Source organism: Macrotis lagotis, chromosome 7, assembly GCF_037893015.1.
Source record: "Macrotis lagotis isolate mMagLag1 chromosome 7, bilby.v1.9.chrom.fasta, whole genome shotgun sequence".
Taxonomy (NCBI): Eukaryota; Metazoa; Chordata; class Mammalia; order Peramelemorphia; family Peramelidae; genus Macrotis; species Macrotis lagotis.
Window position 1 is genome coordinate 141,569,665 of NC_133664.1, and position 25,970 is coordinate 141,595,634.

The 25,970-nt window shown below is 33.0% G+C and overlaps 1 protein-coding gene and 1 pseudogene across 12 annotated transcripts in view; both read right to left on the reverse strand.

Annotated features, from left to right (window-relative positions):
- The window catches only part of FOXP2 (forkhead box P2), a 721,187-nt gene that overhangs the window by 230,474 nt on the left and 464,743 nt on the right, over window positions 1–25,970 (reverse strand). The window lies entirely within an intron of this gene.
- LOC141494635 (U6 spliceosomal RNA) lies at window positions 2,079–2,197 on the reverse strand (annotated as a pseudogene).

Here is a 25,970-nt window from a genome sequence, read left to right on the forward strand (position 1 = left end):
GAGTATATATGCTGCAGTCATTTAGCATTTTGTATACTGCTTCATATACCATGGAATACTGGGACATTCTATAGGTGCTGCAGGGTGTCCAACTTGCCTTTGTCCTCAAGCTCCTGACCTTGAGGCCCTTAATGCACTCCAGTCTACCCACAGTTTTATTTTTTGATCAAGAATTTATAACAGCTCAGGGCTTACTACATTTTGCAGTTTTGTGCAGAGGGTAAGAGCTAGAATAACTTTCATGGTACTCCTCAGGTAAAGTCAGATCACTGTAGTTCATTTGACATTTAAATTCTACTTTGCTAGTATATGCAAGAAACTCTGTAGTGGATACCACTGATTTTAAAAAAAATTCAATTTATAATCTTTACAACATATACAATTTATTGCATGTTACATGGAAACTGGAAAAAAATGAAATCTAGCAGTTTCTTTTTAACAAAATTTGAATAAAAATGTTGACATTATCCTATTTCAGAATCTTTTTATATTTGCAGCACAAAAGTATTGAAATATATCAACTATATTTTTGCTAATCAGAAATTTTTCATTGGCCAAAAGAAAAATGTCAGAAATTTCACAGGAATTAATTTTTTTTCAGTGAAGTTGCCTTTTCAACCTCTGGTATTAATCCATAAGCCAACAACATGCTTAATTGTTAAAAAATAAAGTCCTTAAAGAAAAGGAAAACATATTTTACCCTATCTTAAAAAAATATAGTGTTAATGCTATCATATTGATTCCAGTAAGATGAAAAAAATCTTTTTTCTTTACTATTTTAGTTTTTGACATTATATATATATATATATATATATAAATATATAAATATATATATATATATATATATATGTACACTACAGTTTGCATGGAATCATTTATGCCTTTTAAAAGGCATAAAATAACTAAAATAATGTTACCAGTTGAACTCAGAACATATAAAATCATGGCCAAAGTGAATTGCAACACATATAATTTCATTTCTTTCAAAATTATTTTATAGAGGTCATAAATATACAATCCCATATTATTTATGTCATGTTGTTTATTTCAATTTTGAAAAAAAGAATTCCTGGAAAGTGTTAACACAAGTGAAAGCTAAACAATTTACAAGTGTAAATACAGGTAAAAAGCAAATCCTTAGTTTCTCTTTGTTAAGTAGGATTTCTTTTGTCTAAATTTACCTTGGACAATATATCTGCTACATTTGCAAACGGGTGTGAGGGAGGGGTAAAAAGAGATATAATACCTCACCCATTTCCTCATGATAACTACAATTTCCTAGTCCTCTTTCTGCCTTTCTCACTAGCTCCTTAATCTGCATGTTTTCCATGGGTCTGTTCTTGGTCTTCTTTCTTTATATGAACTCCCTTTGAAATCTCATTCATTTCCAAGATTTCAATTACCATCTCTCAAAATAATGACTACTAAATCAATGTATGTATCCTGATCTCATCCCATTTCCAGACCACATGTCCAATTAGTATCATCACTAGATGCCCCAAAGGCAACTCTAACTCACTATGTTGAAAACAGAATATATTATTGTTTTCCAAAAATTTGGTCCTCTTTATGTCTCTTACTGTTAATGATGCCACCAAATGGTGGCAGTTTCCTATACAAATCCTTGGATTTATTCATGGATTCTGACCTCATCAATTCAAATGAAACTCATCTCTGAATTATTAAATTCATTAAGTTCTTCATAACCTTCTTGACTTGTCTGTATCCTCTGACCCTACTAAATATTATCTCTTTCTACATACTCTTTACTTTCTAGGTTTTTATAACAGTGTTCTCTCCTTATTCTTTTCTACTAGATTGTCTACTTTTTCCAATTATTTTTTTTTACTGCTTCCTAATCCCAATTCCACAAAGCTCTGTGTTAGGTTCCCCCCGCCCTTTCTATTTTCTCTACATTATCTTACCTAATGATTGCATCAGTTCCCATGGGTTCAGTTATCTCTAAAAAAGTGATTTCACCCAATGATCCATATGTACATATCCAACCCTAGATTCCATCTCTGTCCCCTAGGCATATCAAACTCAATAGATACAAAAAGAATCCATTATGGTTTCCAAAAAATCTTTTCCTGTTCCTAACTTTCTTCACAAATTTGCATGACATCCTTGCGCAGGGATCATGCTAATCTTCTCTCTATCATTCCAATTTTAGTATATGTGCTGCTGAAGTGAGCACTGTTCCTAACTTTCTTAATATTGTTGAGGGAACCATCACTTTTCCCAGTGACTCAGATCCACAACTTTCATATTGTTCTTGAATCCTTACTTGCATTCACTCCAAAGTCTAGCTATCATTTCTGGTTTTACAACATCTCTTGTATATGCTCCCTTCTCTAGCCTCACACAGCCAGAACTCTAGTATAGGATCTCACCTTTTATAGCCTGAACTACCCACTGCAATTCATCTTCCATTCATCTGTCATAGTGCTTTTCATAGAGTGCAATTAAGTCTAACTAGGTCACAATACCTTACTACTTGTTAAGCTCTAGTGGGTCTGAATTATCTCCAGGGATAAATGATAAGAGTTTTCTGACATTTAAAGATCTTCACAACTTCCTCTCTTCCTCATTTGCCAGTCTTCTTACTTCTTACTCCTCCAAGTCTTCTTAAATTACATTACAATCCAGTCACCCTAGCCTCCTTGCTGTTCCTCAGAGGATAACTTTGCCTTGACTAAGCCTGTCCAAGCTTGGAATGCATTTCCTTTTCAATTCCACCTCATAGATTCCCTATATTCCCTTCAAGACTCAGAGCAAATCTCACCTTTTGGAAGTCTTTCCCATTACCTTCATGCATTTCTCTCCCTACTTTTTCTCCATTAGGATCTTCCATCTCATCTCTCTATGTGCTGATATCATTTTTCTCAATAAATTGTGAGTTCCTCTAGAACAAGAACTTTATTTCTGCCTCTGTATCTAAAGTAGTTAGCATAGTGCCTGTCATAAAAGTAAGGGCTTAATAAATGCTCAGTGACTTAATGAATCTATCCTATTCTTCACCTTTCACATGCTGTTAGGAACTCTACCTTTGTAGTTTTACTTCATATGAATCCCTTGTACAAATCACTGAGTTATGACCACTCTGAATCCCTTAATCAGATTCAGTTATCTTTCATATTTCCACTTTTTCACACTGTAACTTCTACCTGGAATATCTCTGAAAATCACTGGAAGTAGAAAACAAATGCTATTGCTATGAGGTCTTTGATAATTGTCCCTTCTCCATCAGTAATAACTTTCCCCCGTAATCTTCAAAAGCAATTTTCTTTTAAACTTTTCTAATATATTTTCATATAATCTATTTTAATTTTCTGTGTTTATATGTATTAACTATTAGATCATAAGCTCTATGGGGCAGTCACTGTGTTTTAACTAAATTTTATTTCTTCCCCAGTGCCTAGCACAGATTTTTTTTGGCAGAACAGATTTGTAATATCGCATATTTTCTTGGATGAATGGATGAACCACTCTACTCTGACCATACCTATTCTCAAAAGACTTTTGGAGAATTCTAGGAGGGAAAAGAAGGACACTAAAGAAAGAAACAGCAAAGAAAGCAAAAGTGTAGAATTATTTGTTTCAAATTTATCTTTCACTAGCCATATTCAACCATCATTACAGTTCATATAAATCAAGCAACAAGAATTTATCCAGCATTTCCTATTGCTAGGCACTGTTCTAAACTCTGGAGATACAAAGAAGGACAAGAGATTAATGCCAACTTTCAAGTCTAACACAGAGACATGGAAAACAATAGACAAACAGTCTATATACAGGATAAATTATCAATAATCAACAGAGAGAAGTAACTAACATTAAGAGGAAATCATATTATTATGATTATTTCTACAATCTATTTTTCTTTCGTGTTCATTGATTTTATGCTGTCGAATCTTAACTTCAAACTTCTAAAATTATGTCTGAAATACATTGTCTGAAGAATAATTTTTATGATCATCCTCTAATTTCTTTGGTAACCATATCTGAAAATCCATACATAGGAAGAGTCTATTTTCTTTCTGTTCCCTCTGTAGTGAGAGTCTAAATGATGTTTCCTAAGGAAGCATTTTGGTCCTTAACATTTTGCTAGGTGTTGGGAACTTCATGTATATTGTCCTGTTATTTCTTTTAAGTGTCTATATTCAGAACATATTAATAGTAAACATATTGAGCTGAGTACAAAAAACATGAAGATAAAATATCTTTTTAAGATTCAATTCATTTATATTAAATTCAGTATATGCCAATAACCTAAGTGAGACCTTCTCTTAGCAAGATAAATGACCCTAGATTCTCAGAGGCTACATGTTGGCAGAATAAGTTCTGACATGGTCTTGCAAACTGAATAAAGATTAAAATTCTATTTTTCCAGACTATATTTATGTCATTTGGGGGACCATTTTGGTGAAGTGCAGAGAGACCGTCATCAGACTGTCTACAGAGTAATGAAACTTTTGGACAGAGAAGCTTCTGAACCTCTTCCGCTAAGTTAAAAAGAAATATTTGTCATTGCTCAGAACTCGCAAAGATGTGTTCAGCTTAATGAGATCAAAGATCACTGAATTAAGTGCTGGAGTAAGTGTTGGAAATTTTAAGTGATCCATTTAAAATTTTATTTGTTAAACAAACCAAAAAAGAAAAGCTTCTTCACTTAGAACATAAAGTTAATTTAATCCAGAACATGTAACTGTAAAATAGAGCTGGTCCTATGATAAGCTGGCAACAAATTTTTCAATCATCAAATTATTTTCTTTTGATCTGATTTTTTTATATGAAATTAAACTAATATGCTAATAAGTCAAATATATTGGATAGAAAGAGCTGTGTAAATTCAACTAACATTTTGCTTAGATTGAGTGATAACCAGTTTTGACATTAGTTTGGCACTTAATTTTGTGCATTTTATTCCTGTTATCAAGTTACAGATCTAATTTGTTTTTAATGATAAACAACAATATTAATAGCAATAACTCATTCAAAGTATATAAAATTTCATGTATTTCTGAAATATATTTGTTCTAGGCACTACAGATTAATAAGAATATTGGTAAGTTGGAGAGCACAAAGTTCTTGACTCCATATTATATAGGAAGTCAAGTTAATGGAACCATAGACTCTTAGAATCTGGATATCCAAACAGATACAAATCCATTTAATTATTACGATCCAATCTCAACCTCTTCCTCCTTGTCACAAAAATAGTATGGGAAAATTTGTCAAATTTTTCTAAAACCTTGATAAACTATGTCTATAACATTTCCCTCATCTATCAGTTTAGTAATTCTATCAGAAAAGGACAGGAGGTTAGTATGGTATAACCTACTTGATAAAATCCAGGCTGTTTTTTTCAAATAATATATTAAGTATTTATTATGTACAAGGAAGACAGTTAGATCTTGCAGTGGATAGAATGCCTGGCTTGGGGGTCAGGACAATGTACCTTCCTGAATTAGAATCTAGTCTTAGGCACTTACAAGCTGTGTGACCCTGGCTGGGTAAGTCATTTAACCTCGTTTGTCTCCATTTCCTCATATTCCATGAACTGAAGAATGAAATGGCAAATCAGTCTAGTATCTCTGCCAAGAATACCCCAAATGAGGTCACAAAGAGTTGGACAGCATTGAAATGACTCAACAACAACAAATGTACAGACACATGAAAGATACTAAGAAAATGGAAATACAAAGACAAAAGCAAAAAAAACAAACAACCCAGTGTCAATAAAAAACTTACATTCTATTAAGAGATGGAACATTTTTATTGGTACATAAATACAAGATCATTTGAACAGGGAGAGAAAGCTGTAATAACTAGGGGGAGAAGGGAAAAGTTATTGAATCATAGATATTGCTTTCAGTATTAATCATTTAAAGTTATGTTTTTTCTTATAATTTAAAGGAGTTAGAAGTGAAAAGATGAGCTTTTCAAGTGTTGGGGTGAGGAAATATGAGTTTGCTCACAGATGGTTTTGACCTTAAATTAAGAGTTAAAGGTTTCTGTTGAGTGTGTAGGCATGGAAGGATAAGAGATTCAAGGGGAAAAAAAGTTTGGGAACCTCATCGTAAGTAAAGAAATAGGGAACCAATAATAATGGGATGAACGGATTGCCTAGAAGTACTAAAGGCTCAAGCATGGATATGCAGACCAGATTTAAACTGAATTTCTCCAATATGGCTTGGAAAATCTGGTCAAGATTAACTGATGGCTGTTACTGCTGAGAATTCCAAGCAGTTAAAAGGGGTGGGATGACTATCTTATAAATTACTGACATGACTTAACAAGAATCAAGACATCTGAAGATGTACTTGACCTTTATAAGAAATTTTAAGTTAAAATTATAAATTTGTTGATAGTTTGTCAATATTCAAATTAAGATTTCTATTGATATTCTGCAATATTTATAGTGATTGTCATTTTCTTTTTTGTTTGGTTTTTTGTTTTTTGCAAGGCAAATGGAGTTAAGTGGCTTGCCTAAGGCCATATAGCTAGGTAATTATTAAGTGTCTGAGCCCAGATTTGAACCCAGGTACTCCTGACTCCAGGGCTGGTGCTTTATCCACTGCTCCACCTAGCTGCCCCCCATGATTGTCATTTTCATACTAATAATGATTTCTTCAAAAGTTTTAAAATTTTTATCAAATAAAATGCTCATTGAAGGCCTACTTTAAGGTCCTAACAATAAAAATGGGATATTATTTCATTTCCAACTTTATAGTGTTCAATTAGAAGTGTGGATAACACAAAATAATATTTCAGCACATTTTCTAATGTTGACAAAGTATACTGTTTTTACATAACATTAAGAATCATGTTATAAATTAATGTACTTGTAAGTGACTGATTTTTAAACGATGAAAAAATTATTTCCCATTCCTCTTTTTAAAAAATAATATATTTATTTTAAATTGGAGTATAAAGTCCCTTAACTTCTGTAATGTTTCAACTGATACCATTAAAAAGTAAATGGAATACTTTGTATAATTTTAACAATAATCTAAAATTTATTTTGCATAGCCAGCTTCTTTTCTGATTTATAATGCACAATGACTTTGATGAACATTTGTATATTAATGGAATTTTCTGTTATCCAATATTTTTCTAGAAGGGAAAAATATTATAAATGAATGGGTGCTAGGTAATAGCAGCAAATGTTAGAGCCAGGACAAGTATAATATAGAATATATATATTTTTAGTACCAAATAATATATAAAGACAAAGATGCTTAACATCATTTTTTATATGAAAATTACCATTTTGTTGCAAATGGCTCAATTATCAATATTTTTATTATAAATTTGAATGAAATATTTTAAAATACCTTTTTCATAAAAATATTAATCCATTCTAGTGTTTATATTATTATTATTATTATTATTATTATTATTATTATTATTATTATTAATGTCAAGAGTGTTATGATTATTTCTGGGCTAACCACCCAAACTATAGAGCATTTATTTTCTTTGCAATACAGCTTATTTTCTTTGCCTTTGAACCTTATATACACATAATAATATACACACATATATGTGCATATCTAGACATAAATGTATATAAAATCAATGCTTCAAATTCATTTGCATATTTAAATCACTATATTATTATTCACAATTTTGAAAGAAATTCAGAAGTTTAAGATGTAACAAATACCTGGGTGGAAAAAACCCTCCATTTTTTGATGTAGGATATATCTTCCACAGCAGAGTCAGAGTAGTAAAAATGAAGCCAAAAATATTACCCAGGGATTAAAATCAGACAACCCAATTAAGTATTATCAGAACCAGTAGACAATGAACTTCTGCAAAGGGGATGTTTTCCTACTACTAATACTACATAAAATTATTCTTTAAAGTTTATGAAATAACTAAACAAGCATGTTTCGCCTAATATTTTGAAGAGTAGTTTTATTATAGCAGAGAATTTCTTGAGACTTACCTATAAGCAAGCTTTCTTACTATTTCTTCTGTAGTTGACACTGCTGACCATCATCTTCTGGTCACTCACTCTGTGCTTTTTTCCTGTCCTCCTTGTCTGCTTGTTCCTCTGTTTCAGGTCATATCCACTAACTGTGGGTGTACTTAGGGTTCCATTCTAGGTTTTCTCTCCTTTACCTCTTAACTTTGTGATCAATAATTATTTCTATGTATATGACTCCTAGATCTACATATTCAGTATTAGTCACTCTTTTCAACCCATTTCTATATCATGAACTCTATTGGATGTTTTTAATGAGATGTCCCATAGGCATTTACGCTCAATGTATCCAAAATAGAGCACATTATCTCTTTCCCCGGCCCAAAGGATCTTATATCATCAATCTAGAAATAGATGTAGACTGGCAAAATCAACTCTAATTTTAAGAAGGAGCTGATTTTCTACAATGTTTTAATAGGTTCTTTGCTATGTTTTTTGATACAATATTCAAGTTCTCCTCTCTGTTGCTTTTATTAACTCTATCTTTAACAATGGATACTTAATTAGACATTTATTTACTGTCTACTCTCAACAGAGCACTATGCAATGTGTTATTCAAAGTCTTAACCCTCAAGAAATTTTCAGTCTCACTAGTATTGATAATGATAAATTAAGATAAAGCCCCTATGAGACATGAGGAAATAAAGTATTTTGAGAAAGCATCGACTTTAGGAATGGTGGGGAATGGCTTAAGAGAGAAGTATGGACAATAAGAGAGAGAACTCCCTAGGAACACAGAAGTTTCATTTAAGAACCATATTTTAAGGAGCACAATGTAGGAACAAGTAAGTCAAGAGTTGAACAATATCTGAAAAATCCACTTTAATAAAAAATGAACCTTAAGAGTCCAATTTGGAGCAAAAAAAGATCTAAATGGGAGGAAAAAAAGAATTTTAAACAAATACAGTAATATCAAGGGAAGAGGTTTTAGAAACTTCAAGAATAGTGTTATTTCTATGGTCCAAAGTCTGGCACAAATTTTAATGAATGAAAATAAAATTTTAATGGATGAGGAATGAATGAGGAATGAATCCTCAGGTGAAGATAATAATAGGTTATAAGTTGTTAAGAGGGATGGGTTAAAGTGAAGGAAAAATATGAAATTTCATCCATATGCTGATACCAAATCTTGAAGCCTTCAAATTATATCCTGCATACAGGATGCAAGGAAGGATGGTGAGAGGGAACCATGATGAGATGGTGATGATGATGATGACTGATGATGATGATGATGACGACAATGACAACAACAATGATGATTACTGGGTGACACTGACAGTTTGCAAAACATTTTATATATGCTATTCATTTGTTAAAATTACCTACTGTATTTGTTTAATATATCATTGAAAGTCAAACAAAGGAAAGACGCATGGGATAAAGAGACCACAAAGAAGGATTCAAGAATCTTCAGAAAAAATAAAAGGGCTACTGAATTTGGCAATAAGAAAATCAATGGGAGACAGAATTTAAGTGGAGAGGCCTTTCCAAGTAGCATGCGTAGTATAAACAAAGGAAGTCCAGAAACAGGAATGGTCATGGGCTATACACAGAATAGCAGACAGGCTGGTTCAAAAAGATCATTTGATGAATTAAGAAGACTTCAGTTTAGAAAGGTAGGTAAGAATAACATGTGCAATCTTGGAAGATCAGATTAAGAAAAATAAATTTTGTTCAGTAGATAAGAAACCACTGAGAATTTATTGAGCAGGTTTTTTTTTTAAAAAGAACAGTTTGATGGTGATGTACAGAATGGATTAGAGAGCCACAAGGCTAAGTCTAGAATATTGGATATGAGGTGGTTAAAATATTACAAATATGAAATAATATTTGATTAGGTTAAGGTGAGTTTGAAGTAATGGTAAGAGATTCTGCTAATGTATGGGGACAGTCCAATAATACCAGAGTCACTAAACTACATAGATATGTGACTGTAAGAGATCCAGAGGTGATTGGTTAAGACCTGGAGAACAACAGTTCTTTTTTGTTTGTTTATTTGAAGGGAGGGCGGGGAGTAGGGCCTCTATAAAAGGGAGGGGTAGTAGGAAAATGAATCAGCAAAAGAGATAGAGAAGCAATGGACAAAGAGTTAGGAGGACCTTAATAGTTCATGGAAAGGAAACATTTATTAAGAAGATTAGAAAGGTAGGAAAACAATTTGTAAAGAGTTTTTTAAATGCCAGACAGAGAAGTTTATATTTCAGTCTAGAGAAAGCAGGAAGCTATTGATATTTACTGTATGGGGGAGAAAGGCAAAAAGTTTGATATTTCAGAGGTCAAGGGAAAAGAAACTTAAAGATCAGCAAGGTAAAATGTTGAAGGAAGACAAAGGAAAAGTAGGTTTAGAAAAATTATATTCCATTGACAAGGAATTCACTGATGAACTTAGAGAATAAAATTTCAATAAAGAAGCAAGGGACTGAATGAAAAGGAAATATAGACTACTCATTTAAGAAGTGTGACTATAAAAGGAAAAAGAATTAGGCATTAGCTTAAAAGAGTGGAATGATAAAGCAAAGACTTTTTCATACAAAAACAACACTTTTGCAGATAAGTTGTATATTTGTAGGTTGAAGACAATGGACCAGAAGAGAGGAAAAGTGTACAGAATCTAGAGATAGAGAATGATTAAGGTTTATTCAATATTCAGCATTCAAAGCCAGGTACATTACAAAGAAATATAATCTCTAAGGTGTTTGTAGTATCATAATTGGAGAAGACTTATTTAAGTAGTTCAGTAGAAAGATCTCGTCTCAATATTCTGTCAAAGAGACATATACAGTTGAACAAATTATATTCAAAGTTATATGAGAGAAAAATAACATAGGAAAAATTCTTGAGTATAACTTTCACTGATTCCAATAATCTCTAATAGTCTCAAATTCAATAAATTTCAATAACTGAAATTGGATATTTTTAACCAACCTGATCATTTGTAAAATATCACAATACTGAACTAACAGTAATTATACATTGTTTTCACAATCTTCACAATCTATAAACATGAAGTATTCATATAAACAAGAGGACTTTAATTCTTCTAATCTTTATTTTTCCTATTCTTTTGGTAGAGACTGTTACAATTTGTGATACTTGCAAATATAATTTCTAGCCTTAGCTTTGAAATTCTAAATTTCCCCCTTATGTTCTGACCAGACACTGATTATTTATTGGGCTACAAAAGATTATTAGAGCTGAATTGATTAGGTCAATTTGATTTGACCTTAATTGCTCAGTTCAAGGCATAAAATATACATACATACATACACTATATGTGTGTGTGTGTGTGTGTGTGTGTGTGTGTATCTCAATATGAAACAAGCTAAAAATGGTCTTTTTTTAAAAGTTTTTGCAAGGCAATGGGGTTAAGTGGCTTGCCCAAGGCCACACAGCTAAGTCATTATTAAGTGTCTGAGGATGGATTTGAACCCAGGTACTCCTCACTCCAGGGCCGGTGCTCTATTCACTGCGCCACCTAGCTGCCCCCAAAAATGTTCTTTTGAGGTTCTGAACAATTGTATCTATGACAACTGAATACCCTGTCTCTAAATTTAAAGTCAAATTTAAATTTAAAGTCTAAATTTAAAGTCAAGAGATGATCTAAAAACTTAGAAATAAGAACGGTACCTTGCATTTCAAACCTGCACAGTGTCAAACAGCTTAGTGAGCTTACTGTTATTTCTGTTGATGACAAATCCTCTGGAATGTAAAATAGTTATACAATGGGAAAAATTATTTTAGTAGGAATGGAATGGTGCATTTTTTCCCATTCTATGACATTATTTAATGAGGGAAATTTTTTCAACTTATTTAATTAAATATGGCTAAATCAGAAAAAGGAAAATAGCTTATTGGCCTAGTTTCTGCCCTCATTATTTCTGCCTTAGGAAGCAATATTGGATGGAGAAATCTATTCTAAATGACCACTATTATCTGATTGGCTAACAGTATGAACTTCTACTATAAGGAAAAGAAGATAATTAGGAAAAATAAACTTTATTCAGTATATGATAAGAAACCACTGAGAATTACTTGAGCGTGATTTTTTTTTGAAAGAACAATTTGATGGTGATATATACAGAATGGATTAGAGAGGACAAGGCTAAGACTGGAATACTGGATATGAGGCAGTTACAATAATACAAATATGAAATAATAAGTGATCAGGCTAAGGTGAGTTTGAAGTAGTGGTAAGAGATTCTGCTAATGTCCAGGGGCAGTTCAATAATGCCAGACTCATTGAGCTTTATAGATATATGAATGTAAGAGATCTAGAGGTGATTAATTAAGACCTGTAGAATCACTGAGTTTTTTTTTCCTGGAGTGGGGGAGTAGAATGGACAACAAATTTTTAGCCAGAAAAAAAATAATAAAAACTATCATTTATGTTGTATGTTAAGATTTGCTTAGCACTTTACAGATATTATGTTATTTTATCCTCATAACAACCCTAGGTTTGTAGATACTGTTTTTATCTCATTTTGAAATGGGGAGACTAAAGAGAAATTAGATGATTTGATCAAACACAGATCAAACACGGAGTAAGTTCTGAGGTCACATTTAAAATCAGGTCGTCCTGATTCCAGGTTAAATGTTTTTTAAACCATTGTTCCACTGAGTTGACTTGCTTGGAAGAAAGACTTCAGTGCTAGGCCAGGGTCTGAATGGTTAAGCATTAATTCAGATGAATGAAGACAATGGTATTTATAAAAGAACAAATTATAAAGGTGTTGATGGCTATTAAATTTGTTCAGCTCATGTGGCTTCAAGCTTAAAGTGAAAACATACAGATAGAGTACAGGTAAGAGAATGAATCTGAAATAAGTAATGTTTTTAATCTAAAGCAAGTGTTTAAGGAGAGGCACTAAATGTTTGATGATGATGATGATGATGATGATGATGATGATGATGATGGAGAATAACAAAAAGAAAGGTTTAAGCAAAAAAAAAAAACCCTGGAAATAAACAAGATGCATATCAATTGGAAAATGACAAAGCCTACTGTGAACATAAGAGTGATATAATATGCTAAAAGAGCTGATCTATGTCATAAATATAGATAAGGATAAAAAGCTATTTGTGAATTGACACAAAGCAAAGTAATCACAACCTGGAACACAATATACACAATGATTAAATAATTTAGTAGAAAAAATGATAATCAAAATTTAATGCTGCAAAAATTATGGCAACCAAGTCTGGCTAAAAGAAATATGAGGATACTTCCTCTCATTCGTTTGTAAAAAGCGGGAAACAATGGGATGAAGTATTGTATAAAATTTTTTGATTCACTGTTTAGTTTGGAAGAATTTTTTCTCCTTTTCTTCATATTTTGTTATTGGGATGGCTCTCAGAATAGAAGAAATATGGTGGAAAACATAGATGATCAAAAAACAAAAAATAAAATTTAAAAAGATTATGAAAATAATTATAAAAAAGATTATGGAAAATAAAAGAAAGATGTGCTTGGGCACTACATCTGCTTTGACACTTATCTTACATATGAAAAGAAATTATAAGAGAATTTATAGTAATACAAGCAAATTAAGAAGTAGTGGCACAGCTTCTATGAGATGCAAAGATTTGGAATAACTATTTGTGACTGAGTGCTTCAAACAACTTCCAAAATACTTTTCCTAATGGAAAATAAGACACTGACTCTCCCCTTGATTTTTTAAAAAAAAACTTCTGTTTGTTGCCTATGGGATAAAGTGTAAATGCATTTACAGCCTTCCAGGGTAGCTCCAATATTTTTTTAAGTTTAATTCATCTGATATTTGCCAATCACCACTACTATTGATGACTCACACAATCTGTCAAGAGATGTTAAGATCATCACTGATCCTCTGAACTCATGATTGGCTAATGTTTTGATCACAGTGTTTATGTTTACAAAGGAGTACTCAATGTACAAATCATTTTATTTGTTCTGCTTCCTTTTGCTCTGTACAAGTTCATTCAAGTTTTACTCCAAATACCTTTTATCATATCTTATGGCAAAGTAAGATACTATTACATTAATTAATATCATTTCCCAGATGATACACTTGTTCATAGTTTGTAGTGCTTTGTTCAACAAAAAGTTTGCCATGAATATTTCTGTATATGAGTGTGCATGTATATATACATGTATGTATATGTGTGTATATGTACATGCATATATATACACACACACACACATATTTACATACATAATCTTTATTTTGTCTCCTTGTGGTATTAGCCTGTAGTGATATATAGGTAAAAGAATATGCATGATTTAGTGTTTTGGGGGGGGTATTTCCTAAGAGATTTCTAGAACCACTGAGTCAATTGACAGTTCCACCAACAATGCTGCATAATTTTGTCTATTTTCTGAAAGCTCACTCAATAATTATCATTGTCCTTTTTTTGTAATCTTTGCCAATATGAAGGGTATAAGGACCTTAAGATTATTTTAACTTGCATTTCTCAGTATAGATACAATGAAGTAGTCTTTTAATAATTCTTATCTATTTGCTATTAGAGCTTCATAATAATCTGGATTCACACTATATAACCTGAACAGATTTTTTTTAGTTAGAATTAAAAGACATTGAACTACTTTTTTAATACATTTAATATTATATTTTTAAATAATCCATATAAATTTTAAAATAAATTTCCTTATATTTGAGAACTACAATTTAATATTATCAATAAGACAAATTTCAATTAACCACAATCAATGCAGCTATAAAATAATGAAGCAGATTCTATGTCATTTCAGATAAGAAAACAAGTTAATAATAGGGATTTAGTTTAAAAATGAGGCCTAAGAATAGCAAATTATCAGATCAATATCATTCACTTTGTATGTCTATCCCACATCGCTCTGAAATGAGTACTGATATTCATAATGATGGTAGGTTGGATTGGAGAACATTAATCATCAAAGAAAGCCCAGTTAAGCTCATTGTTCTGAATAAAATAAGCAGGAAAATAGTCTATTACATGTTAGAAGTATTTATAACAATGTGTGAGGTAGATGATTTATGCTTAATCATTAATTTTGAAAAAAAGAAAATATAAACAAACATTTCATTGAATAGATCTTCCAGTAATCTGAGGAAGATTATACACTTCTATTTCCCTTAGTGTATAATACTGAAAATTCTCTGCAGGTGGATATGTCTTGGTGCAGTGAGAAGAGGACCAAAGCTGGATTCAGAAGACTAGCTAAAAATAAATAAATAAATGTTCTTATTATGTGATACTGATAAGTTAACCTTTGGAAATATTTGTTCTTTATTTGGAAAAACGAGATGGTTGTTCTTTTTTTAAAATTTTATTTAAGGCAATGGGGTTAAGTGACTTGGCCAAGGTCACACAGCTAGGCAACTATTATGTTTCTGGGGTCACATTTGGACTCAGATCCTCCTGACACCAGGGTCAGGGCTCTACTCACAGTGCCACCTAGCTGCCCTGAGATGGACATTCTTAAAAAAGACAAACAAAATCAAAAAAACAAAAACAAAAACAAAAAACCCTACAAAATCCTTCTAGTTTTGCCTGACTATAATATGATTCTAACAATATCCTAATTTCTGTAATCAAACTGAAAGACTAAATTAAACCATAGTAGATGATTCCAGTACTTAAATCTGGTAACCTCTTTGCTATTCATGATCACAAACTAAATCAATTTAATCATATCAGTTACTTACTTTAAACTCCCTTTTTTTCTTTTCACTTCTCTCACATAGCTTACTTGGTATGTGAAATAGATTAGTTAATAATGACACTTTCCTGAGTTTTCATGACATAGCATTCAGTAGGAGTAAAAGTGGCAACTTTCACACTTCTCCATTAAGATATTTATATGCCTGAACTTTGGAGATGCCTGAAATAAACTGGGAGATCGCTGCCTTTACTATGTACTAAGCAGAGAGCTTAGTATGAACCACAGAATCATCAAATCTGAGGATCTGTAAGGGATCCTAGAGGTCCTACAGAAGCCCATCACTCCTAACTTTGTCTTATCTGCAAATCTGATTTATCACTGATGACTTCACTCATCAAAATAGAGCTTCTCTATCTCATTCCAATGATTTTACCCAAATGCTTCCTTTCATACTTCTACTCTTTCTGAGTTACAGATATATATATATATATATATATATATATATTTATTATTATTTCAGGAAACCCCTATGATGATGATGATGATGATAATGATGATGATGATGATTGTTAGGGACTGTTGTATATGGGAGCACTGTAAATTATCTTCACCTGTTGTTCTTGGGCACACAAAGGGAGAACTTGTCTTCCTTGTCTCCCACCCTTCCAACACTAGCCTGGGGAAGATTGAGGGAGTCCAGACAGGGACTCATCATATGAGTCTGGTAAAGGGACTCAACATATGGCACCCGTACTCCCTTTGTGCACCAAGTTCTCCATTCATTGAACCAAATACCAGTGCTTAAATATCCTTCCCAATCTATAACCTACTCCCATTCCCATGGCACTTAGTAAGATAAGGCTCTGGTGCTCAAGGACACCAGCTGAAGATAATTTACAGTGCTCCCATACACAACAGTCCCTAACAGATGATGATGATGAAGAAGAAGAAGAAGAAGATGGTAGTGATAATATGGAAATAATGCTGCCTGTGCTAAGCACTTTATAAATATTATCTCATATGATTCTCACAACAACAATGGGAAGTAGGTACTACCATTTTCCAGATGAGGAAATTGATGTTGAGAGAGATTAGGTAATTAATCTAGGGTCACTCACCTCATAAGTATTTGAGGTCATATTTGAATTCAAATCTTTCTAACTCCAGACCCAGAGTTTTTATTCACTCTACCACCTAGTTTCGCCTTTGAATTGAAAAATATGAATTCAAATATTTCTTGATTAGATTATAAATCTCCAGGCAAATATGTTGATCAGTAGTCATGAGATGAACTTCACACCCCACCAAAACACATCATTTCTAAAACTTAAGTCATGACAAAAGTTAAAACTCCATTTTTTTACTTTTTGCTGATTACTTCCAAAACCTGAATTTCCTTTCTGAAATTGATAAAAATCTTTCTTTTGCCATTTGTAAGGCTATTTCTCAGTTTTATCTTGTGATATCATCTGTCCCCAAAAGAGATATAAGAAATAAATTATGTTCATTTGACTTGCCAAATCTCAGAAACAATCCCCAAGAAGACAATTCATTTCTTCCTGTTCTTATCAAGTTGAAATACAGCTTTAACTTCCTTCTTACACAGTTAGCAGGAACACTAACACTATTTTAATGTATTTCTTTTTCCTCTGACCTCTATCAGATGACCTTTCTCTTGAAAGAACTGATAGGTCCTCAACTATACTCTTAGAAACAGAAAAGTTGACCTAGCCTCTGAAAGTCTTCATTCTGTGTAAGAAAACCCTCACACTATTCTGTGATCTCAAAGGTTCATAGGACTTTCCTTCTTTCTTTCCATATATCAAATCTTTCACTTTTAGGATTCTGGACACAGGTATCTACCTTGTAAGATATTTTTATAGTTTATCAGTGATTTTTTTTTGGTTCTATCAATGAACACTTCATTTTCCTCCCAAAATCCATTCCTTTCAGTCTTTTCACCTTCTTATCAAGGTCTTAAGAAAAGAGATGTTCTTGCATTATAGGTACATATAAATATTTTATGGAGAACTCCATAAAAGAACAAGGCATGTGCTCATAGGGTGATCAGAAAAAGCAATACAAGAACACTCTCAAGGTCTTCTTAGGAACTCTGGAATTGATTGTGTATCATGGGAGACACTAGCACAGGACCACCCGCATGACAAATCTTCATCAGAGAAGGTGCTATGCTCTAATGAGCAAAGCAGAGTTGTACTAGCTCAGAAGAAAGGCAAGATGCACAAAATTAAGAAAAGTCATTCCAAATGTTCACATAGCCTATTTGAGTCTAACCTGTGATAGAGCCTTCTAAGCTCATATTGGTCTGAAAAGTCTCACTATCACTTGCTTCTTAACATTATGTTTTCATTTTGGTCTTCTTTAAGAATGAAGGACAACAGTCAGTTATTATATGGTAAGGACAGAAACACAACTTCATACTCTCTAGGTTACTAGAAAATCTATCCCCTGCCCAATACCCCTCCATTCCTTTACTTGCTGGAGATAAATTTTGATTTCTCTGGCTTCTACTACCATGTCAAGGGGTCAATTACTATAGTAAACTAATTTTCCTCTCTGTACGCTCTTACAGGGGTTTGGTCACTGGAATAGAGATTCCCAGGTGGAATTTTACTCCATTAGCAGGTTTTTCCTACCTTTTTTCAAAAGGTTCTCGCTCCTTTTTCACTTGACATGATTTTGTTCATCTGTTTTTGATTTATTATTATTATTATTACTATTATTATTATTTATTATAATTAGCAATTTGTTAGCTACCTTTACCTCTTATCTAGGAGAAGTTTTTAAAATGAATTTCAATTTCTAGGCACTTCTGTCTTCTTAAACTTTCCTTCTCTTGTCAGATTTTAGAGAAAACACCTGTCCTGGCTATAGCACTTAAGTATACCAGTACTTTTTCACCCATTGAATACCTAAATCCATGGTGATGTCCACCTTTTCTACAGGATCCTATGAAGATATAAGAAGAAGAGATGTACAAAAATGTAAATAGAGAGAATTTGGATTAAGTATAAGAAAAAAAGAATTACTGTAAGATTTTAAAAAAGAATAGCACCATCTCTTGAAAGAGGGTATGGTTTCTCTCCAAGAGATACCCTTGGAAGCTGGGTAAAGAAGAGAAATCACAGCTCTTTTTCAAGAGGTAAAAGGACTATAATTTGGGATATCTTTGCAAAATGGTTGTTTTCTGTTATTAAATGATCTCTAGTAAAGATGAGAAAGCACAACCTCTTTTAAGAGATAATTTAACTTTATTAATATTCCATTCTTAATTTTCTGACTATATTGGCAATTTTGTACCTCAGTGGTAGTTTCAGTGTTATTCAGAAGACAGAGACAGAAGTGTAACTAATGACCAATTTAAATGGAAAAGGAAATTATTAATAGACCAAAAGGACTCAGGTGAAATCTGATTTTTGATATTTACTAGTCTGGCAACCAGAATCTATGTAATGAGCCATCTTGAGCCTGAGGCACAATTCTACTAAGTTTAGGGAGTTGTGATCTGATTTGCATCTGTTGAGAGCATTTCCTCTACACATGAAATCACAGATCCTACTTCTATAAAAGTAATACTGTTTCTCCATAATTTGGATGCAACATAGTGGATTTTAGAGCTGTAAAGGACTTCACAAGTTGGCTGTTCCAATGCCCTAGCTGTACAGAGATAAAAAGAGGTGATTCAGAGTTAAGTCTTGAAAACAGGTGCTCTAATTCACTTTATACTACACCTCTCCATTTAGTTTTGGCAATTATATCAAAATGGCATAAAACCAGAGCAAATATGGTATAATTCCTTCACTGTCACTGTTGCTAGGGCACAAGTATAATATGTATCTTTTAGGTTAGTCATGCTATATATATATATATATATATATATATATATATATATATATATATATATATAGTTTTTAATATAGTTATTTCAGATATTATTAATAATAGTAGCTAGAATTTCTACAGTACTTTAAGTTTTTTGCCAAGTACATTACATAGGTTATTTCATTTGATCCTCAAAACAACCAGTGTGGTTAGGTGTTAATGTTGTGTCCATTTTATAGATAATTAAAGAGAGACTAAGAAAAGCCATGTGCCTTAGAATCACAACTAATACGTGTCTGAAGAGGGAATCAAATTCAAGTTTTCTTGACTCCAAGTCTAACCTACGTCTACTACACCACATGTTTGAAACCTTCTTTGTATAACATTGACACTGATAACATGAAATTCATCTTAAGTGTACAGTCAACTGAGTCACTGTTGTGGGGGGAGTAAAGAGCTATAGAAAACAGATGTTTTCCAACTGGAATTTCTGACTTTTTTTTAGAGCAAGTGTCACTGCATTGCTTTACTTCTGTTTTGAGAATTTCAAAATGATCAGAAATACTGATTTTGAAGTAAAAGTTGTAGACAAAATATGATATGTGTATATTTTACTCTTATTACTCCAATCAATTTTTTGCTTACTTTCACAGCTTATCAAGTCTTCTTTCTTCATATTGGCTAACTTGATTATCCAGAAGAGTTTCTTTAGGATATCTCAAGGTTCCTACTTTTCAGGGGCCCTGCAATGCTAGACTACCTTGGAAGTTTTTTTATAAGTAAGCACAGTGAACATACAGCCCTTGGTTAGTCCTTGGTTAAGAAACCCTTTCAGACATTTTAGATTTTTTGATTGCAGACTTGGTTATTAATAATTACAAAGAAATTTTTAGTGATGAAAAATTCTATTCCATATTAAAGAAAACAAAGATAAAAGAAAAGCTTCATATTAAAACTGAGAGAACTCTTACGTAAGATATTGCTTTGTTAGCAAAAAATCTTGTGACAATTTTATTTTTAAGGTTGCTTTTCCTTCTTCCTAATCCTTCAAATTCTCTCCAAATATTTTTGTAAAAAAATATAAATAATCAGAAAATGAGAGGCTAGAGAGCTAACCTCACAATTTAGAATTCAGTCTCAAACTGTGATCCTAAGCAAGTAAATGGTCATCACACAGTATTTCCAGACAATAGTATAGGAAACTGCAAAGCAGTTAAAGTTTTGTTTTAGTATAGGGAGAGTTTATTCACTATTCCTCCCCTAAAACTTGAAATGTTTGCTCAGGTTAAAAAATAACTAATTAAATATTAAGAAATAATTATTTAAACTGTAAATAGCTGACTGAATAAGTTTACTATTTTAAGTATATTCATCTTTAAGTTTTTGTTTAAAATGTCATATTAATCATTATACCCAATTTTCTCTAAGGAATTTTAACACATTAAATATGGATAGCTATACTAGAAACCATTTTTCCTTCCATTATTTCCCTCTTTTAGGCAGCCCCATGGAATCCCATTGACCCAAAAAACCTCTCTTTATAATTTCCTAAGTGATCAACCTGGACAAAGGGAAAGAGGAGAATGGATATCCATAAAATTCTTCTCTCCTACCTAATGGATTAAAATACTTTAATTTCTTTTCAGACTTTTAAGTGATATGAAGGGAAAATTACTTAATGATCTTATATTAATACCCAAACCTAGGATTGCAGTGAATTCATCAGAATTTAAGCCTAAGCACTGACTTTTAGCATTCAATAAATAATTGCTAAATGAATCAATTGAAGCTTTCCCTTAGCCCAAAAGACAGTCTTCAGACATACTCTGTCATTTGAAAGCAGAACTGGTCCTGATCCTAAGACTCTGCTTCTAAAAGGAGAGAATCTTGACTTTGCCTCAAGATATATACATACATACATACATACATACATATATATATATATAATATAACACACACACACACACACACACACACACACACACACACACAACTGACTAAAAACCAGGAATCTCTGAACCAGAGTTAAAACTATTTTATCTTCATCTCCCACAATCCACCTATTGTGGCTAGGGACAGAAACTAGGATTTACACAGTGAAACTCTCCATCCAGTGATACTTCCCTAGCAGCTTAGATTCCAAATAACTAGAGAAATGTAAAAAAAGAAAAAAAAAGGTAACATGATTAAAAAAGAAGGGAATCAGAGGGGGCCTTAGGGTTCTCCTAGTGTAGCATTTCTTAACCCTTTCTATAATGAATTCCCTTTGGTCATCTAATGAAGCTGATATACCCTTTCTTAGAATAATGTTCTTAAACACATAGAACATAACATAGAGTTACAGTACAACCATAGCTTCAGAAAACTCATGATGAAGCATGCTACCCATCTCCAAATAGAAAAGTGATGGAATTAGTGCAGAATGAAGCCTTTTTTATATAATGTGACCAATGAGGGAATTTTTTTAGCTTAACTATACATTTGTGCAATGGTTTTAGTTTTTCTTGATTTCTCAATGAGAAGGTGGAAATAAGGCTCTGAGGAACTAGAGAAATCAAGTGATTTGTTTATGTGCATTATTTTTAAGTCTCCTGTTTTGGTTCTCTCTATCCTCCTACTTTTAATTTGCATTAGTCAGTAAATGAATTAACTAGCACTCATTTAGCATCTGCTAAAGTTCAGGCACTTTGCTAAGCATCGTGGACAAAAAGAATAGCAAAAAAAATTTTTTTTGGCTTTAAAGGAACTCACCCTCTATCGTGAAGACATGAAAAACTAATATAGGATCAAGATATGTTCAAGATAAATTGGGCATAATCTGAGAAGGAAGAAAATAAGATGAAAAAGGGTTGGGTAATACTTCTTGCAGAGGGTGGCACTTTCGTTGAGACTTAAAGGAAGCCAAGGAAGGTAGGAGGCAAAGTCAAGAAGGAAGAACATTCCAGGCAAATGGAACAGCCAATGAACATGATCACATTTAGGAGATGGACTATCTTGAGTCAAGAGAGGTGACCAGTACTAATAGATCATAGGATAGATTAAGAAAGCAAAGTAGAAGACTGAGAAGGAAGAAGAGGATCAAGTTATGAAGGGCTTTGAATTTCAAACAGAATTCTATGTAATCCTGGGGTTTACTAAACAGTTGGGATGACATGGTCATATTTGTCTTTTAAGAATATGAGTTTAGGGGTGGCTAGGTGGTGCAGTGGATAGAGCACTGGCCCTGGAGTCAGGAGTACCTGAGTTCAAATTTGGCCTCAGACACTTAATAATTACCTAGCCATGTGACCTTGGGCAAATCACTTAACCTAGCTGTGTGACCTTGGGCAAATTACTTAACCCCATTGCCTTGCAAAAACTAAAAGAAAAAAAAGCGAAAGCAAAAAGAATTATCAGTTTGACAGATGAGTAGAGGATGGTTTGGCATGGGGAGAGACTGGAAGCAAGTCCAGTGGTCTAGGCACTCTGTCTACTTTATTACTTAACCTTCCTCAAGTAAGATCTAATTATTATAGGATTCTCATAGTAAAAATACATAACCAGTACCCCTGTAGACTTCATGAAAAGAAGTATAGTTTCTCTCCATATGCTATTTTCTATAATTTTTTCCTGGTTAAAAGATGATGAACTGGTAGGTTTGTTTAAAATCAATAAAAGCAAATCAGAGCCAGAGGTTTGGCTGTGACTCTCTCTTATATTTAAAAAATGGCTTGGTGAAAGGGTATTTGGAATGTTACAATGGCACAAATATATAGATTATATAGAGGGGGCCTCATGGTGGACCATAGAAAAGGTTTCTTTTTCTGATTCAACTTCATGAGGTGTAGACTATTTTAATTAACTCTGAAATGGCTGTACATTCAACTGCAATTAATTTAGCTTAACAACATGGGCCACATGTATTACAGATCAGCACAGTTGCTATGCATTGCTGAAAGGGGCTGCCATCTTTTTTAGATTTTATTTTAATTCATTCAGCATTATTGTAGTTTGAGACTTATTGTTACATTATGGAATTGATCCAGATGTGTAGAAAACATTAGGGAGGGCTACAACTGGATTTGGCAAAGGGGAAACCATGGTTCGCAGATATTGGCACAGAATCCTAAATAGTCTTATCTGTTGACCATGTAGCTATAGCTCAAGCAGATGGCATTTCTATCCACGTCAAGCTTTGAATTATTCATCACAAACAAAACACCAATAATAAAAGAGTGATGAAAGATGGTGAGGACAGGGAAAGAAACCAAGGTCCCACCTAACAGAACCCTGTGGGTCTAGTAATGTTACATCCAGTTGTATTCCTGTGATATTAGGGAGACTACAATGAGAAGTGCCAAGTAGTACTTTACTTGGTCTTTGGGGAAATGTTATTAGGCGTGGCTTAATCATGTGCAATTGTTGAGACTGACTTAAAGATGAAGTAAATTTGCTGGCTCTGTGTCAGGCATTTTTCACTTGGACCTTTAGTCTTGGTTGAGATGGTGTCAGGGCTGAGGAGAAAGACTTGGCAGGAAGCTGTCAAGTTAATCCCAGATGCTTCTGTGGTGGTGGTTCTTGTGGTTTGGAGTCATTTCAATAGTTGCAAGGGAGGGCTCCCTTTTTGGCACAACTTTTAGAGGGGGAGGGACCTAGACCTTCTAAGATTTATTATGGGCACAGATAAGAGGCATTTTTCTCAAAGAAGCAGCTTTTAAGGCTGTGAGCTGCATTCTGGCTCTACTGAATCTATTCCTGAGTTGGAAACCCTACAATTGTCATTAGCTTACAATTACACATACACACATAACAACACTTGCATATATAAATAATATTTAACTTTGGTTGCTTTAAGTCTTTCTTCTGCAGTTCAGTTATAGCATAAAGAAAAGAAAAATAATGATAATGAATGGAAGTCTAAATTAACTTTAATGGTATTACTATTCAAAAAAAATTTTTTAAATTAATAAAAGTCACTGCTTTTCATTTTTTTTGAGAATAGAGATTGTTTTATATTTTATATTTGTATTCCTAATACAATGCCTGGCACACAGGAAGCTACATAAATGCCTTTTGATTGATTTGTCAAGTCCACTATAAAATTTGATTTAAGAGAATTCTATCCTTAACTGTTCATTGTCTTTAAAATATTTTTTGAATTTTAAAATAAAAATTCAATTTAATTACATTTATCACTCACTATGATTGATTAATATATGTGTATACATATATATTTCACCCTTCTATTTCAATACTTAAATCCTTCAATGATCTGTGATCTCCCTAGGGAGGACCCTCCCTTCACCTAGACACACAGTAGAAGATCTAGCTTGCTGTGGTTCAGAATTCATCACCCTGCAGGGCAACTCTATCATGAACCTCTGTGAATTAAAAAGATTGGTCTTTGGATGGCATTCATTGATCAATCCATGTCTTCATAAAGCTATCCAGTTTGGGATGCTTATATTAGAATAGTATCAAGCCTTTGGGAACTCCATGATCAGACTCATGCCACAATGAGCAATTAAGCAGAAAGTAGACTTTTCCTTGAGGAAAATAGAAGAATTTAATAAGCATCCAATTATCTATGAGAAGTTAGTAAGTAGCTACTAAATATCAGGCACAACATTAAGCAAGGATAGAAAGTTAAAAAGGAAATAGTCCCTGCCCTCAAAGAATTTATCTACTAAAGAGAAACAATACATACAACGACAAATACAAAATATATACATGATAAATACAAAATAATTTCAAGGGATCGAGGGAGAGACACACGAATACCTAGGGATTGGGAAAGACCTTTGGAACTTGAGTTGGGTCTTATAGGAACTAGGTCTTCCATGAAATAGAAAGTGGAGGGGAAGCATTCTATGTGTGGTGGATATCTTATACTAGAACTCAGAAAAAGGAATGCTAAATGTGGAAAGCAGGAAATAGGTCAGTTTGACTGAAGTGGAGAATACAGGCAGGGGAATATTCTGCAATCAGTCAGGAAGAAAGGATTGGAGCCACATTGTGAAAACTTTACCCCAAACAAAAGAGTTAATATTTTATCTAAGAGTCAAAAAAGGGAACCTTTGAAGCTTTCTGAGCAGGGAAGTAAAATGGCCAGATCTTTACTTTAGGTGCTTGCATTTGGCAACTGCTTAGAAGACAAGACTGGAGGGGGAGATATTGAAAATGAGGAATCCAATAAGAAAATTATTAGAGTATTAGAGAAAAAGAGGCAAGGAGGCCCTAATCCACAGGGGTAGCCAGGTGAAGAGAGAGAAGATCATTGTAAGAGATATTATGGAGGAAATACAATTGAGACTAGATAATTGATTATACAAGGGATGTAGGCTAAATGAGAAAGAGTAAAGTATATATGTAGAAGGAAAGTCAATTAAGTTTTTTAGGAAACATACTGAGAAATTTATGGGACATTCAGGTAGATAAACTCAGTAGGCAGATGGTAATGTGGGACTGCAGCTCATGAAGCAGAGGAGGGTTAGATATCATAACTGAATC